The sequence below is a fragment of the Diabrotica undecimpunctata genome, chromosome 7, assembly GCF_040954645.1.
Source record: "Diabrotica undecimpunctata isolate CICGRU chromosome 7, icDiaUnde3, whole genome shotgun sequence".
In the NCBI taxonomy this organism is placed as follows: Eukaryota; Metazoa; Arthropoda; class Insecta; order Coleoptera; family Chrysomelidae; genus Diabrotica; species Diabrotica undecimpunctata.
The window spans coordinates 125,797,318-125,812,893 of record NC_092809.1 but is presented as its reverse complement, the minus strand read 5'-3'; the positions used below and the strand labels follow the sequence as shown (position 1 = coordinate 125,812,893).

Here is a 15,576-nt window from a genome sequence, read left to right as displayed (position 1 = left end):
TCCTTTTTTAATGTCTCAAGTTTTTCCAATATTCTATTTTCATAAGTTCGCTTTTTTCTCCGATGGATGTACTTCTCTTCTCTTCTGAGATCTTTATATTTTTGTTCTTTTTCTCGGGTTCTTCTTTGCTGCATCAGTTTATATGCATTGTTCTTTCTTCTTGTAATGTCCTCGCACTCAGCATCAAACCACTCATTGCGTGGTGGTGGTCTTTGCGGCCCTAGAATGTTATTTGCTGCGTCTTTAATGTAATTTTTACACATTTCCCATTGTTCACTAATTGTTAGATTCTCTTTAGTTATGTATTTAGTTTCGATATAGTTTTGAAACCTTTCTACCGTTTGCGGGTTTTGGAGGAGTTCAATATTAAGACGCCTTGTTTTGGTACTTCTCTCCTTCTTCGCATTTGAGATTCTAGCCCGAATTCTTGTGCCAACTAGAAAATGATCTGAATCAATATGGGCGCCTCGATAGGTGCGGACATCCATAAGGTTGGAGAAGTGTCTAGCATCTATGATCACATGATCAATTTGGTTGTTCGTTAATCCATCAGGCGAGGTCCATGTCCCCATATGTATTTTTTTGTGTAGAAAACATGTGCTTCCTACGATCATGTTCTTTGAGGCTGCGAAGGTGACTGCTCGGTGTCCATTCGAATTAGTATTATTATGGAGACTATATTTACCAATGTGCGGTAGATATATTTCTTCCCTTCCGATTTTTGCGTTCAGATCACCGATCACCGATTACGATCAGAGTATACTATCGACAGAAATTAAAATGCGTTTTTTTAAAGGTCAAGCTGTACTCTTCACCTTTTTATACGTACTATAACGTATAATCAGCAATCTATTTGTTATAAACATTCTAATAATAAGCATCTTTTGGGGTTTGAAATATAAATTGACTTTAGAGAAGTCAGACCAATGATTGGACCTCTGGTATGGAACAAAAATGACATTCCAATGCTTTACAAACAATACATATTATATCTAAAATATATACTCAATTACGGTGAGTTAGAACACTTATTTATAAGTCAGGTCTAATGGAGTTTTACGTTTTAGGCTTTTAGGCTAAAAAACTATCCACAACGATCCATTAAAAAAACGCTTTTAGGCTAAAGCAAGTTTATAGACAGGGCATTTGGATGGTTTTCTAGACGTTTTAGGTACCGAGTACTGCACTAAACTATCACTTTACTGATCGTAGATATTTTTAGATTACAATAAATATCGAACCACGGGGCGTCTGATATAGAGCGTAACAATTTGGATTGAAATATTTCCATTATGGATATACCATTTGTTACGAATAGACAACTTCTATATTCTGCCCAGTATTCAATGATGTTTAAGAAATTTTAAGTTCAACACTGTAGACGCTTTTTTCATATACCTATGGGTTCTTCATGTCAAAGTTTTGGCCAGGTACATTCCAAGGTATTTAACGCTTTCAGCTTGTGGAATTGCTTTGTTATTTATTTTTATACTAGGTTGATGGTATGTTGTGATTTAGATTCATTCATATGTCTTTGAAGAGATTCAGTAGCTGTTGCGGGATTATTATCTGCGGCTAACATAGCAGTGTCGTCTGCGAAAGTTGTAGTCGTTACATTTTCTTTTGTTGGTATGTCGTCCGTAAATAGCAAATACAATGTAGGACCCAGAACACTACCTTGAGGGACTCCAGATCGTATAGGGTAGATATTTGATGTTTCTGATCCATACTAAACACGTAGTATCTTCTTTCTTAATATCTATGATTTTAGTAAAGTAAACATTGACTCGAACGTTCATTTTTATTTTGAAGAGCAACCCTTCATGCCAGACTTTATCAAAAGCCTGACTAACGTCAAGAAAGAGTTCAGAGCAGTATTTTTTTTCCTCAAAAGTCGTTCTGGTATTGTTAAATAACCATAACTCTCACCTGCCCATTGCTGCTTTTGATTTTCTAAAACAAAATGGGCTGACAGTATTGTCTTTCCCTCTACACTGTTCGCATAAATTGCAGCCATTGGAGAGATCGGTTTATAGACTTCTTAAAAAATATGTCATCTCAGCCTGTGATTCCTGGGCAAGTCATCCTGGCATTACCGTGTCACTTTATTACATCCCTGGTATTGTTGCAACTGCATTGCCTCTAGCTATTTACTCCTAAAAATATTACATCCGGATTTATGGTACTGTAATTTATCCTTTTATTAGAGATATATTTTCGAAAGAAGAGTTCATGCTTTATATATCACAGATCGTCCCACGATCGATCCACGAAGTAGTAATTAAGACAAAAATGAATAGACTATAGTAGAAGCCTTAGTTAGAATGCAAATGCAGTGCCGGTAAGATAGGCAATGTATTTCTTACTGGAGAACGGCCGACCACATTGTCGGTTTGCCCCGAGCGGAGCATCAGGACCGGATTTAAAAAACACAGCACTGAAATATACACGCACAGAACTATTGCCTACGGTTGTATAAAAAGCTATCATTGTTTCAACTAAAGCATAATTCAATCATCGATGTATAAATAAGAGAGTTACATTGTCGAACTAAAGAATAACATGAAGAAAAATACTATAAAAAAAGTAAAATATATCAAAAACTCATTGCCGACAGCTTATTTATATTTATGAATTTTCCATAGCTTACATTGTAAACACATTCTTTGGGAAATAAAGATCATTATAAAGTCATTAGAAGCGAATCAGTTTTAATCCCCATTGTCCACGCAAAGCAAACATGTCTCTTTGTCGATTTGGGTACTGGCCATTAGACCAAAAACTTGTTTTCAAAAATTATGAAATCTCAGTTCTATTTCATTTTCGCAAGCAGATGAAAGTACCTACATCATGGAGCCGTTGCCAGTATCTGTCATGAATTTAAAACATGGTATGACTGTTAGTGTACAAGCAAAACGTGTGGTGTTAAATGTATTGAACTATCATCTGAACTTAAAAAATGGACAGCTTGAGTATTCTTCTTCTTCTTCTAATGGCGCTACAACCCTTTGTGAGTCTTGGCCTGCTTAACAATGTTCTTCCATTCTGCCCTGTCGGATACTTTCCTTCGCCACTGCCTGATGTTCATGGTTTTAAGATCTCTCTCTACGTCGTCTATCCATCTTTTACGGGGCCTTCCTCTTGTTCTGTTTCCTTGGGGCTTCCATCTCTGGACTACTACAGCTTGAGTATTACTGTGGAAAAAGTTTCGAAAATGTGCGGTGTAAGTGTTCGCAAAATTTATGACATCCGCGAAGAAGCCCAGCAATGTGAACTGAAATCGGTACAGAAAAAGAAAAAAAAAACAGTTTCCAGTCCAATTCACGTGAAAATACTTACGATGAGGGAGTGAAATCTTGAATGAGGAAAATTGTCCATGATTTTTTTTTGGAAAACATACCATCACCCGTCAACAGCATAACAAACACAGTGAAGTATGATAAGGACATATCAGCTTTTTCAAAAACCACATTTCGTAGGGTACTAAATGACATGGGTTTTGAATATGGTAAAAGAGGTCGAAAAATCTACGAGATGTCTTCATAAAAGGGCTGTCTACTGGACTGAAAACTTCAACTCAAAGAAGTCCTCGGATTGTTCTTCTTCATGGTGGAAGCGAAACTGGTTTTGTGGCCTGGGCCGAATTTACTTTCTTGACCAAGACTGCTGATTACCACGACGAAATGGACGGGGATCTATATGAAGAATGATTTGAGAGGACGTTAATTCCAAACTTGCCGAAAGACAGAAAACGTTGTCGTTTTGGATAACGCGTCACACCACTCCCGCAAACTTGATTTCCCGAAAAAATTGTGAAACAAAAGGTAAATCAAGGATTGGCTAATCGAAAAGAACATTTTCTTCGGGGAAGATTACCTAAAAAGTGAATTACTGGATACTGAGGCCGCATTTAGGGACGAGTACAAGTACAAAATTGAAACAATTGCGGAAACATGACGTTAAGATTTTGAGACTGCTGCCTTACCATTGCGAGCTGAACCCGATTGAGATGGTGTGGAGTCGAGTCAAGTGAAAAGGTATGTGGCTTCAAACAAGGACGATTTTAAAGAAAACACGGTAGAACGGTTAATAAAAGAAGCTTACCAACGCGTATCTAAAGAGCAGTGGCATAATTATGTGAACCACGTCAAGAAAGTAGAAGAAAAAATGTTTGCGGTGGACAATTTGCAGGAAGATATTGAAGCGGTGATAATTAATATAGGAGATGATTCAGATAATGAGGACGAGTTAGATATATAGATTGCGATTAGTATTAATTAACGAGAAATATCTCAGATTGATTTAATGATCATTTGTTTTTTTATCATAACTGAAATGTACGTACAGTATATTTCAATTATGATCTTCTTGTGTATTTTATGTATATATATATATATATATATATATATATATATATATATATATATATATATATATATATATATATATATATATATATATATACAGATTGAACGAATTTAAAACGGAACATACGAAATCAATGTATTTCGGCTCAACTCCGCTCTAGGTGGTTGGCCAACAAAAGGTTGTCAAATAATTATATTATAAAAATCCAATACTTCAGCGGGCTGCTGGATTCGGAACTCATTCAAGAACAAGTCAAAACTCCACCCAAATAGGTTGCCTAGAATCGCTGAAAAAACTAGACTAAACAAGCAGTTATTATGCTGTCAAACCACTTCATACTTAATCGCTTCCTTATAGTCCAAGAGATAGAGCCGAAATTTTGAACGGATCAGTAATATGACATTTCTCTATTGGAATATATTCATTGTAACTGGGTTAAGACTTTGCCTTACAGGCGGATGCCCCTCGTGGTACAGGGATGAAGTTGTCATTTTTTTCGGAAAAATTAACGATCAATAATATGGCTGAAAATTTGCCCAGAGTAAGATCTTGGTATAACTAGACGAAATCCCAAAGGGCGGACGCGAGATTGGATACATAAGGTGTGGCGGACAGGGGTGAAATTGCAATTTTTTGGGGAAAAATTAACGATAAGTAATATGTCCGCCATTTTCATGGCTCATTATTTAGCCCCTAAAAACTTTAAATCCAAAAGGGAGGGTAGCTGGGTTGGTACAGAGAGCCACAAAACGGGGTCAAATGTACCACTTGCCTGCGCATTTTAGGTCTCTGTAACAATTTTCAAACTGATTTTATTATGATATTTTTATACCGATTGATTTGAAAATTTGTATGCTCACTTCTGTTACTATTCTGAGAAGCGTCAAGTAGAGTTTTCCTCAAAATTTTCCAAAAAAATTTCCGTAAATAAAAATTTTCGTAATTTTTTGAGGTAAAATCTAATTTGTAGAATCCTTTCGATTTTCTGTAAGTTATACCATGATTTGTTTTCCAAAAATATTCAAACGATTTTTCCGATAAGAAAAAAAAAATTAGAAAAACTTTTCTAAAACATTTGATAAAACTCTACGTCATCGTCTGAATCTTTTATAGAATATTTTGTAGTTTTAAAATGATATTATGATAATGTTTTTTTTTTAAACTAAAGTCATATTTACTTTACAAATCACATTTTTTTCTTAAATATAAATATTTTACGAATTAATTTTTAATTGAATAAATGTTTGATATTTGATATTTTATTAAATTAAAGTAATTTTATAATGTTAACTATTAAATATTTTTGGTATAACAAATAGTAATTTTACTTATTTTTTATTACAATAAAAAGGTTTTTAAATTTATATTGCATAAATAATGATTGTTCAGATATAAGAAAAATTTGATTTATTATTACATTAATAATCAAATACAAAATATATTATTTCTATTTATCAATAGGTAAAATTCAATTTGTAGAATTCCTTTAACATTTTACAAATAATTATTAATAAAAATCAATTTAATAGTTGAATTATCAATTTTTTAAGTTTTGAAATTTACTTTGTACCTAGATATTTTCAATATTTTTTTTAACTTTCAAATTGATTGAATTTTTTTTCATTAGTTAATTATAATTTTACAAATTCTGTTTGGACATTAATTTTGCATCATTAATATTTTAAAATATTAAAATAATAATGATGCGCGTTCATTTAGATCAGTAATTCTAGACGCATGCGCTAAATGTAATAAGTATCAAGATGCTTTTATTCAACTTGGTGAAACTGACTTCGATTGTAATGAAGTTTTTGAAACCTTAGAAACTTTCATATGTCACTTATATGGAACAGGACTGACGAGAACAATTCCAAAAAGAAAAGTAAACGATGTCAGAGTTTCACTATTTAACCGGCAGTATAAGTTGCATGATGTGAACGAGCCTTAAAAAAAACTAAAAAATTTCGATGCTTCAAGCTTACCACCATGTCAAGATGAATTACACCAACATCTACTGCGAGCTCATTATATTTCAAATATTTGGACAAATGCTCATAAATAAGTACCAACAGAATTGATTGTTGTAGAACATGGTTGGGAGTTTGAAGATGAAACATATAAATTCAAATGATTTAGTGGACCTCAGAGGCCAGAATCAGTTCGAGAAGTAGTGATTGAAAATGAAGCAGATAATGAATGTGATATTATTGAAAGTGAAAGTGACGAAGATGATGAATGTGATGACATCAATGAGAGTGAGAAAAATGACGAAATTTTTAAAGTTTTTCTAAATTTTTTTTTCTTATCGGAAAAACCGTTTGAAAATTTTTGGAAAAAAATCATGGTATAACTGTCAGAAAATCGAAAGGATTCTACAAATTAGATTTTACCTCAAAAAATCTGACGCTTTTCAGAATAGTAACAGAAGTGAGCATACAAAGTTTCAAATCAATCGGTATAAAAATATCATAATAAAATCAGTTTGAAAATTGTTACCGAGACCTAAAATGCGCAGGCAAGTGGTACATTTGACCCCGTTTTATGGCTCTCTGTACCAGCCCAGCTGTCCGCCCTTTTATATTTAGAGTTTTTAGGGGCTAAATAATGAGCCATAAAAATGGCGGACATATTACTTATCGTTAATTTTTCCCCAAAAAATTGCAACCTCACCCCTATCCGCCACCCCTTATGTATCCACTCTCGCGTCCGCCCTTTGGGATTTCGTCTAGTTATACCAAGATCTTACTCTGGGCAAATGTTCAGCCATATTATCGATCGTTAATTTTTCCGAAAAAAATGACAACTTCATCCCTGTATAGCCACCCCCTGTACCACGAGGGGCGTCCGCCTGTAAGGCAAAGTCTTAACCCAGTTACAATGAATATATTCCAATAGAGAAATGTCATATTACTGATCAGTTCAAAATTTCGGCTCTATCTCTCCGACTATTAGGCAAGCTCCTCTTTCCTTTAAAGGAGACAGATAGTTGAACGATATTTTATACAATGTCTATCACCGGGTATGGATTTATTTTTGTCCAAGTTTTATATTGGTCCACTATTTCAAATGCAGTTCAAACAGACATATATTAAATTGTATGTTCCGTTTTAAATTGGTTCAATCTGTATATATATATATATATATCGAGAAAGGGAGTACGACCGTCAATCCAATATAAATTAAGGATCACTCAGAAGAGTGGTGGGTTTTTTCGGTCAAAAGGTGGAGAAAAAAGACAAAGTTGATGGCTACTTCATCTATTTATTAAAGACGTTTCGCTTTCTTAATTAGAAAGCATCATCAGTTCATCTAAAAAGAACAATATGAAAAAACCACACAAGCATGGAAAAGTTGTTACATGTGTTACCTAAAAAAAGATATGTAGCAGTCAGTGATATTAAAGTTGTAATAGCGTCTTAATTATAGCGTCGTAATTAGCGTGCTTAAGCGTCTTTAGCGTCTTAAGACGGTATATAAGACTGGTCAACATATATCTGAGACTTCTGGAGGGAACATTATAAACTAATAGATTGGAGAAGTTCAGGACAACAAATTAAACCATTTAATAATTTAAACACAAATACTAAATCAAAGTTATCTCTTCGGGTTTTTAATAAGTTCATGTTGAGTGTTTTTAAAATATCTGTATATGTATCATGATTAATAATGCGTATGTTTAATTTATATGCACAGTATCTTAAAAATTTGTTCTGCAATCTCTCCAATGTAGTCGAATGAACTTGGTATTGTGGAGACCATACAATAGATGCATATTCCACTTTAGATACGATCAAAGCATAATAAACCGTTCTTAAAGCCCAAACAGATAGTCTCAGACAGTTGAGCCTGATAAAGCCTAAAGCTTTTAATAAATTACCCGTTACATCATTATTTATATGTTGTACAAAACGCAACTGTTCATCAAATGTGACTCCTAAGTGTTTTATTGTTTTGACATTATCATTAATTGTATACAAAGTACCATATTTTTTAAAACCTCTATAAAAACTTATATAGCAGCATTTAGCAAAATTTAAATGCAATAAAGTTTTGTCAGCATTTGAATCTACAGATTTAAATAATTTGAAATCATCTGCAAACATCAGGAAATTGCAGTTTCTAAAACATTCTGATATATCGTTCACAAACATATTAAATAACAAGGGTGATCAGTGAGCTCCTTGGGGTACTCCTGATGCCACATGAATTATATTGGAATTAAAACATCCTATTCTCACTTGTTGTGTGCGGTCTCTTAAAAAGCTGCGAAACCATTGTAAGGATTGATGACTGAAGCCAAAGGCATTTAGTTTTTCTAATAGGATGTTATGATCTACTCTGTCAAATGCCTTGGAGAAGTCAGTATAAATAGTATCCATCTGACTGTTATTCTCCAAGGCGTTTAATTTGTTACCGTTGATTTATTCTGATAAAATCCATGTTGATTGTGTATTACGTGCTCTTTACAATAAAATTTTAAATAATCGTGCATTAGTCTATCAAAAAGTTTTGGTATGGAGGATTGTTTACACACGCTTTGATAATTTGTTATGTCTTGTTTATTACCTGATTTAAAAATTGGGCAGATATAAGAATGCTTCCATAAAGTTGGGAAAACTGATGTATTTAATGATAACTCAAAAGGAAAATGTAACGGATTAGTTAGTGGATAAATACAATTCTGTAGAAAGTAATCAGGAATACCATCTGGACCACTGGTTAACTTATTAGTTAAGGTTAAAATGTTGTTAAAAATGTCTTCGACTGACATTGAAAAATTACAGTCGGTTCACAATTTGTTGATAGCTCACTACAAGTTTAACCCTAATTAGAAAACTGAAATACAGAGAGGATAGGTAATACGATATAATAGTAAAAACCAACCTAAAACTGACAGTTTAAGACGTTTTCGACTAACCCACCTTATATCTGAAGGAATACAATACCTTATAATCCTATTACGGGGGTATTTTGAATGGTTAGAGATGAACGACCAGTGTCGTAGAGTATATGATTGAAACATTTATTTGAACTAAATAAATATATTTTTTAAATTGTACTTATGTAAATTGTATTTTTTAATAAAACTTATTTATTTTATTCAAAAATAAAAAGTTTCTTGCCATTTGTAAAAGATACATTTATTTAATTAAGGAAAAAGGCGCCAAATGTCGCCTGGCAAAATTTCCAATGTGTTTTAAATGTATCCATTATTTTCGAATCCGGAGAAAACTAATAAATATTTTTGAAAAATTTAAACGCAGAATGAAAGATTACATTATTACTCAGGGCAGAAAGTCCCTGAAAACTTCTACAATGTTTATTTTAATATGTTATGTAACAGGGGTGAAAATAAAAGAGAAAATATGGTATAATTTTTAATTGAAAATATTGCATGCAAAAGAAACTTTTTATTTATTCTAAAAAATATTTCATTCTGTTTTTAAATTTTTCAAAAATGCTGTTTAGTTTTCTCAGGATTTGAAAAAAAAAATGGATACATTTAAAACACATTGAACATTTTGACAGGCGACATTTTGCGCCTTTCCCCTTTAATACCGTACGATTACAACTATTATTACTTACCTTATATAATTACGATTAGAAAACTATTCAAATTCAAAATAAATAGGATCAACTTCGGAATCCGAGTCATCTTGAGGGTTAATAATTAGCGGTTGTGTCTCTACGGTCGCATCAATTATGTTATCAAGATCCCACGTTTTTTGTTCTTCTTCTATTACATGCCTTACTGCATCTTTCCAGTTTTGTTCTGTAATATGTTGTAAAGACTCGTATAACAATTCACGTACAGCTTGTATTTTATATAACGTATTTTTTCTAGCCACATAACTTTTCATTTGTGCCCAAATGAGTTCAATTGGATTTATTTCGCAGTGGTAGGTGGAAGTCTAAGGACTGTAATGTTTCGCCTTTCCGCCATTTTGTCAACTACGTATTCCTTGAACTTAGATTTGTGTTGCCGGGCAATTTTTAGAAGTTCTGCTTTTACCATTCCATCTTCGTAAGGCAGATACTTATTCCGCAGCCAGTCAAGAATATCCTGTTTCTTCCACGCAGTCGTTGGAAGTCTTTCTACTAGTCGTGAATGATAAGGTGCATTATCTAATACTATAATTGAATTTGGTGGTATGTGTTCAATCATCTGCTCAAAATACTCTTCGAAAACATCAGCTGTCATCTCCTCGTGATAGTCTTTTGTGCTTTTGGACTGAAATTCCAACAAACCATGCTTAACAAAACCATTTTCACTGCCAATGTGAGAAATTATTAATCTACTGCCTTTACCAGAAGGTGGGGAGATACCAGTAGACCAACCTTCCATAAAGGCTTGCCTGGAGCTTAATATATTTTTATCTGGCTAAATTTTTTTAGAGTATGACCTGAGTTTACCCACGTTTCATCCTGGTAGAAGATGGGCCTTTCTTCAGGCCGGAATTTTCGTATGGATCTTAGATAATTTCTTCTCACAACATATTATCTCCTCCCGGTCAATCAAAAGTGATTTTCGGTCTGATTTCTCCCACCGGAAATTTAATTCTTTTAAAAGTTGCCACAATTTAGTTCGTCCGATATGAGGCAAATCCGGGTCGTCTCTAACTTCTTGTAAAATTTTGTTTAGGTTTGGTATTTCTTTTTTGAAAAAAAATCCATGAATTTTCCTTCGAATACCATTTTTGGCAAATTCATCAATTTCAATAGGCTTTTTCCCTCTCTTTAAGTGTTCGTTTGTGTTTGGGTTAGCTATACCGTGTTTTTTTCTTTCTGATAGGAACCTATATATAGTTGACTCTCCTACGCCAGTCATGTTGGCACAACTTTCGACTATGTTGCGAACAGTGTTTGTGGGATTCTGAGAAACCAGAGCATCGCGAACATTCAGGACAATAGTCTTCTCTCTTGGTGAATAGACAGACTTACTGACTGTACGCAACAGTACCGGTGTAAAACTTGATGGTGTTGATGATGAAGCCATCACAAACAATCCAACAAAACGAGCACGAGCGAAAGGTACGTATATGTTCGTAGGTATATGGAATAAAAAATCACTCAAGCACTGCATATAATTCGCAAAAGAAATATTCGAGACGCTAATTACTGCCGTAGACGCGGACACACCGACGAGCCGTAAATTACATGCGATCAAAAACGTACTAAACAAAAAAATTGTTTTCGTTCGTAATAACTTCACCCTTTTAAGTTAAGTTTCGAATATAAACTGAACAAACGAGGCACGTGGCCAAAGCATACCCATTATATTATTAAAAATCTGGGGAATTCCATCCTAATTATCTTGTAACGAATAGTACCTTCGGATATGAATTCCAGGTTTTCTAGTAAAGTGATTAAACGCGAAGATTAGTATTGAAATATCCAAAGAGATAAGGTATTCTTATTTACAAAATTGTTAATGGTTAAATTCTTATTTTTATTAATATAATATAATTACATAACATTAGCCGTGAAAGTTTTAATTGTTTTTTTGCTAAATATATTAGTATTAAAATATTATTAATATTATATATATAACAGTATTAAAAAATATTATATTATTATTTAATGAATAAACACCTCAGGAACGCCTATGGTTTACGACCGTTTTATGAGTTTGAGGCACATTTCGTGCTCTCAACAATTTATGAACGGAGAATAGGTATAAAAAGATTGCGGTTTTCATTTACTTCCAAGTTATTAATATTTGATTGTGGCGAATATTAGCTAATAAATTTTGATGCTGCCAAATTGCAACTAAGATATCCATTTCTATATTATTATATGTATCCATCAATCTTAATTAGTTGTTTTTAAATGGTATCGAGCGACTAGCCCCAGTCTCCCCTAATCTTGGATTGAAAAATTGGAATTGAACGTTCCTACGATTTTTTCAGAATTTGGATGATCTTTAACAGGATTAAATTTTCTGTCAATAAATAATACCGTTTTCAAAAAAGCCACAAGTTAAATTAAATCTGCTCTTATTAGTGTACAAGTATACAGAAAAAAAAATAGCGCAAAACAATTTTACTTAGTGGCAACATTGAATATAGGTAATTGTATCTCCTTTGTATTTACGAACCGCAAAATGAATGCACATATTTTTAACTTAAGTACCAACAAAATCGAATTTTCCATATATTTAGTCATGCAAAGTCGTTCAAATTTACAATAAATTTTATTTTTATTAAATACTAATATGATAAATAAGTAAAATGGAAAGTACCACAACTATAGGTTTATAATGAGTTAAAGAGCTAAAATTAATGAACGCATTTCTTTAATAATAATAAGTAGATTAACACAAGATCATATTTCTTTAAGAATAATAGATGAAAAATAAAAAATACCTAATATATTCAAAATATTACAGCACAGTTTTATTGACAGAAGATTGCAAGGATCTTTATGGAGGACTGTTTAACGTAGAAAAATTATAAACATCCATACCTTCTTGTGTCAGTTTTGTACAAGAGTTATAAAGCTCTCACTAATTTTAACGAATAAAAAAGGTTTTTTAAATACTAAAACCCTATTTCATAAAAAAAATTACATAATATTCGCCCTTCACGCATTAGTGTTTTCAATTATCTATTTATTGTTACTTATCTAGAACAATGACATAATCGTACCATACATTCCCTTTGATCTAAATATAGCGACCAATTTTTTTTGAATTTTTATAATTGCCTAATTAGACATTAAAAAAGTTTTTATATTGCATACCTAAGAGAAATATTAAGAAAATTCAATTAAACCCTTTAATATGTCTAGAAAAATATTTCAGTAATTATTATACAATTCAACTGCAAACTATCATTTTGAAATATTATGAAACAGGACCACAAAAACGATTAGCGAAAATATATTTTAAATATAAGTATATTATGACATTTGAATGCTATTTATTATTTTACTAGACATAATTTGGAGTATCAGTTTTTATAATATATTCAAAACTTTAACTAGATCACAATCTGACATCGACTGTTCATCGAATATCCATTAATATTTAGAAATTTATCCTATTAATTACATTAATTCTTACCGCTTGACCGAGTTGTAATTTGATATAACCTACACTTTGCAAAATGTAAATACTACTTACCTTTTTTATCGGCTATCAGCACCTACAAACTCTCCAGAAACCACAAAAACGACTTAAGGAAGAAAAACACGGTTGAATTTTAATCGGATATTAAAAGTGTCCACTTTTTGCTGTCAGGTTTCGATTAATTGAAGCTTATCTTATTTTTCGGTAAAATTTCACCTGTACTAGATTCACGCACGAAACACGGACTTGCCGCGACACACTGTCCGTAGTCCCCCTTTCTCGGTTGTCACTGCGATACTAAAAGAAACAAAATACAAAACAACTCACGAAAGGTGTACACAAATGGGTAGATAGTTGTGTCTCTCGTAGTCGTATAGTATCTGACCGACCTCTTAAGCCCGTAGTCCGGTGGAAGTAGAGCTTCTTCTGGAAATAATACTTACCTGCAGCTACAGGTAACATTTTACCTAAATGTGTCGAACTCACGAATTGTCTCGCAGACGATAAAATTTATGCTTTAACTTGTAACAATTTATTGTGTTAAAAATATTCACTGTTTAAAAGTGAAAACGAGATTCTCTTAAGGAGTTTAGCGTGGAATTAAAGGGATGAATTTTATCACTTTCTTTTTATATTTTCGTTGTCAGTAATTTTAAATTAAAAAAATATCTTATAATCCATTTGAAAATGATTCATAGCACTATTACAGAAGCACCGAAAACGTCAACAGGAAGAAAATATTTTTAAAATTAGATATCTACTTTAGACAAACTTTTCTTCTTTCTCTTAAGGTGCCGTGCATTTCTATGTAAGCATCCACCGTACATTGTCTTGTCAGGCGAGATACTAGTCAGGAATAAATTATTCTATTTTTAGCAGCATTACGAAGAATTTCATAACTGTGGATTCCTGACCTTTCTTACCCTCTATCTTTCTTTGTAGTACTAGTTGCTAAAAAGTGTATCGTTCTCTCCGTAATACGTACCCTAAATATGCAGTCTTCTTACTTTTTACATACAGTCTGTCCCAAACCCTTCTTTCAGTGCGTCACTAATTTTGACATAAAATAGGATTTTAAGAATGTCGAGAATTATTGCATGTCATTTTAGTTAAATTTGACAGTTGTAGGATCGTAATCACTCTTTTTCTAATTGAAAATAATTTAATAATTTTAATATTAGTCTTTGTTCTTTCTCGATATATCTCGGCATATTTAAAATATTTTTATGACAATAAATACAAAATTAAATTTTCACTGTAAAATGTCTGATAATACTAACCTAGAATGACAATTATTTTATCAGTTGACGTTGTGAAGGTATTGTCAAGATCGAGACCTTCTTCGTCAAATTATATTTATGCGCATCATCGATTGGATATCTATTTAGCGTATTCTAAACTCCAACCAATTATACATCCGTAAGTAGAATTAGCTTTACGATAAATAGTTTTCTAAGTTCTATGTATAATAATCACAGACTCACGTTTTTTTCTGTCACTTCTAGCTTAATGTGTTAGAGAGAATTCGATCAACTATGACGCACTGAAAGAAGGGTTTGGGACGAACTATAATCAAAGAGTTCCCTATCCTGGAGGCCTGCTCTTCTTAATACTTCCTCATTTCTGACTGTCTTCTTCTTCTTAGGGTGCCTGTCCGTTCCGAACGTTGGCGATCATTCTGGTTATGACTTTGTTGGTTGCTATACGGAATAGCTGTGTTGAGGTCTTTCTATACCATGCTCTCTTAGCAGCCAGGATATTCTTCTTCGTCCTGGGGCACTTTTTCCTTTAATTTTACCTTGCAAAATGCATTGGAGTAGCTCGTATCTGCCTTGATTTCTCATTATATGTCCCAAGTACTGCAGCTTACGGCCCTTCACGATGTTGACCAAATCCGCGGTTGTGTTCATCCTCCGCAGTACTTCGTCATTGGTGACTTTGTCTGTCCATGGTATCTTCAGGATCCTTCTGTATAACCATAGCTCAAAATCCTGAAGTTTTGATAGAGTTTCCGCCTTTAATGTCCACGTTTCTACTCCGTACAGAAGCACTGCGTATGCGTAACATTTAAGGAGCCTTATTTCTGTTTCTAGGATGAGGTCATGGCTCTTGAACACAGAGCTCATAGCCAAGAATGC

General features: G+C 33.1%; 2 protein-coding genes across 3 annotated transcripts in view; both read right to left on the bottom strand.

Annotated features, from left to right (window-relative positions):
- The window catches only part of LOC140445786 (uncharacterized), a 321,172-nt gene extending 307,420 nt beyond the window's left edge, over positions 1-13,752 (bottom strand). For both annotated transcript variants that reach the window (XM_072538129.1, XM_072538132.1), the window contains exon 1: positions 13,493-13,752. The gene's annotated coding sequence lies outside the window, so the exon portion shown is untranslated. The remainder of the gene's footprint in view (positions 1-13,492) is intronic.
- The window catches only part of BicC (protein bicaudal C), a 635,428-nt gene that overhangs the window by 473,648 nt on the left and 146,204 nt on the right, over positions 1-15,576 (bottom strand). The window lies entirely within an intron of this gene.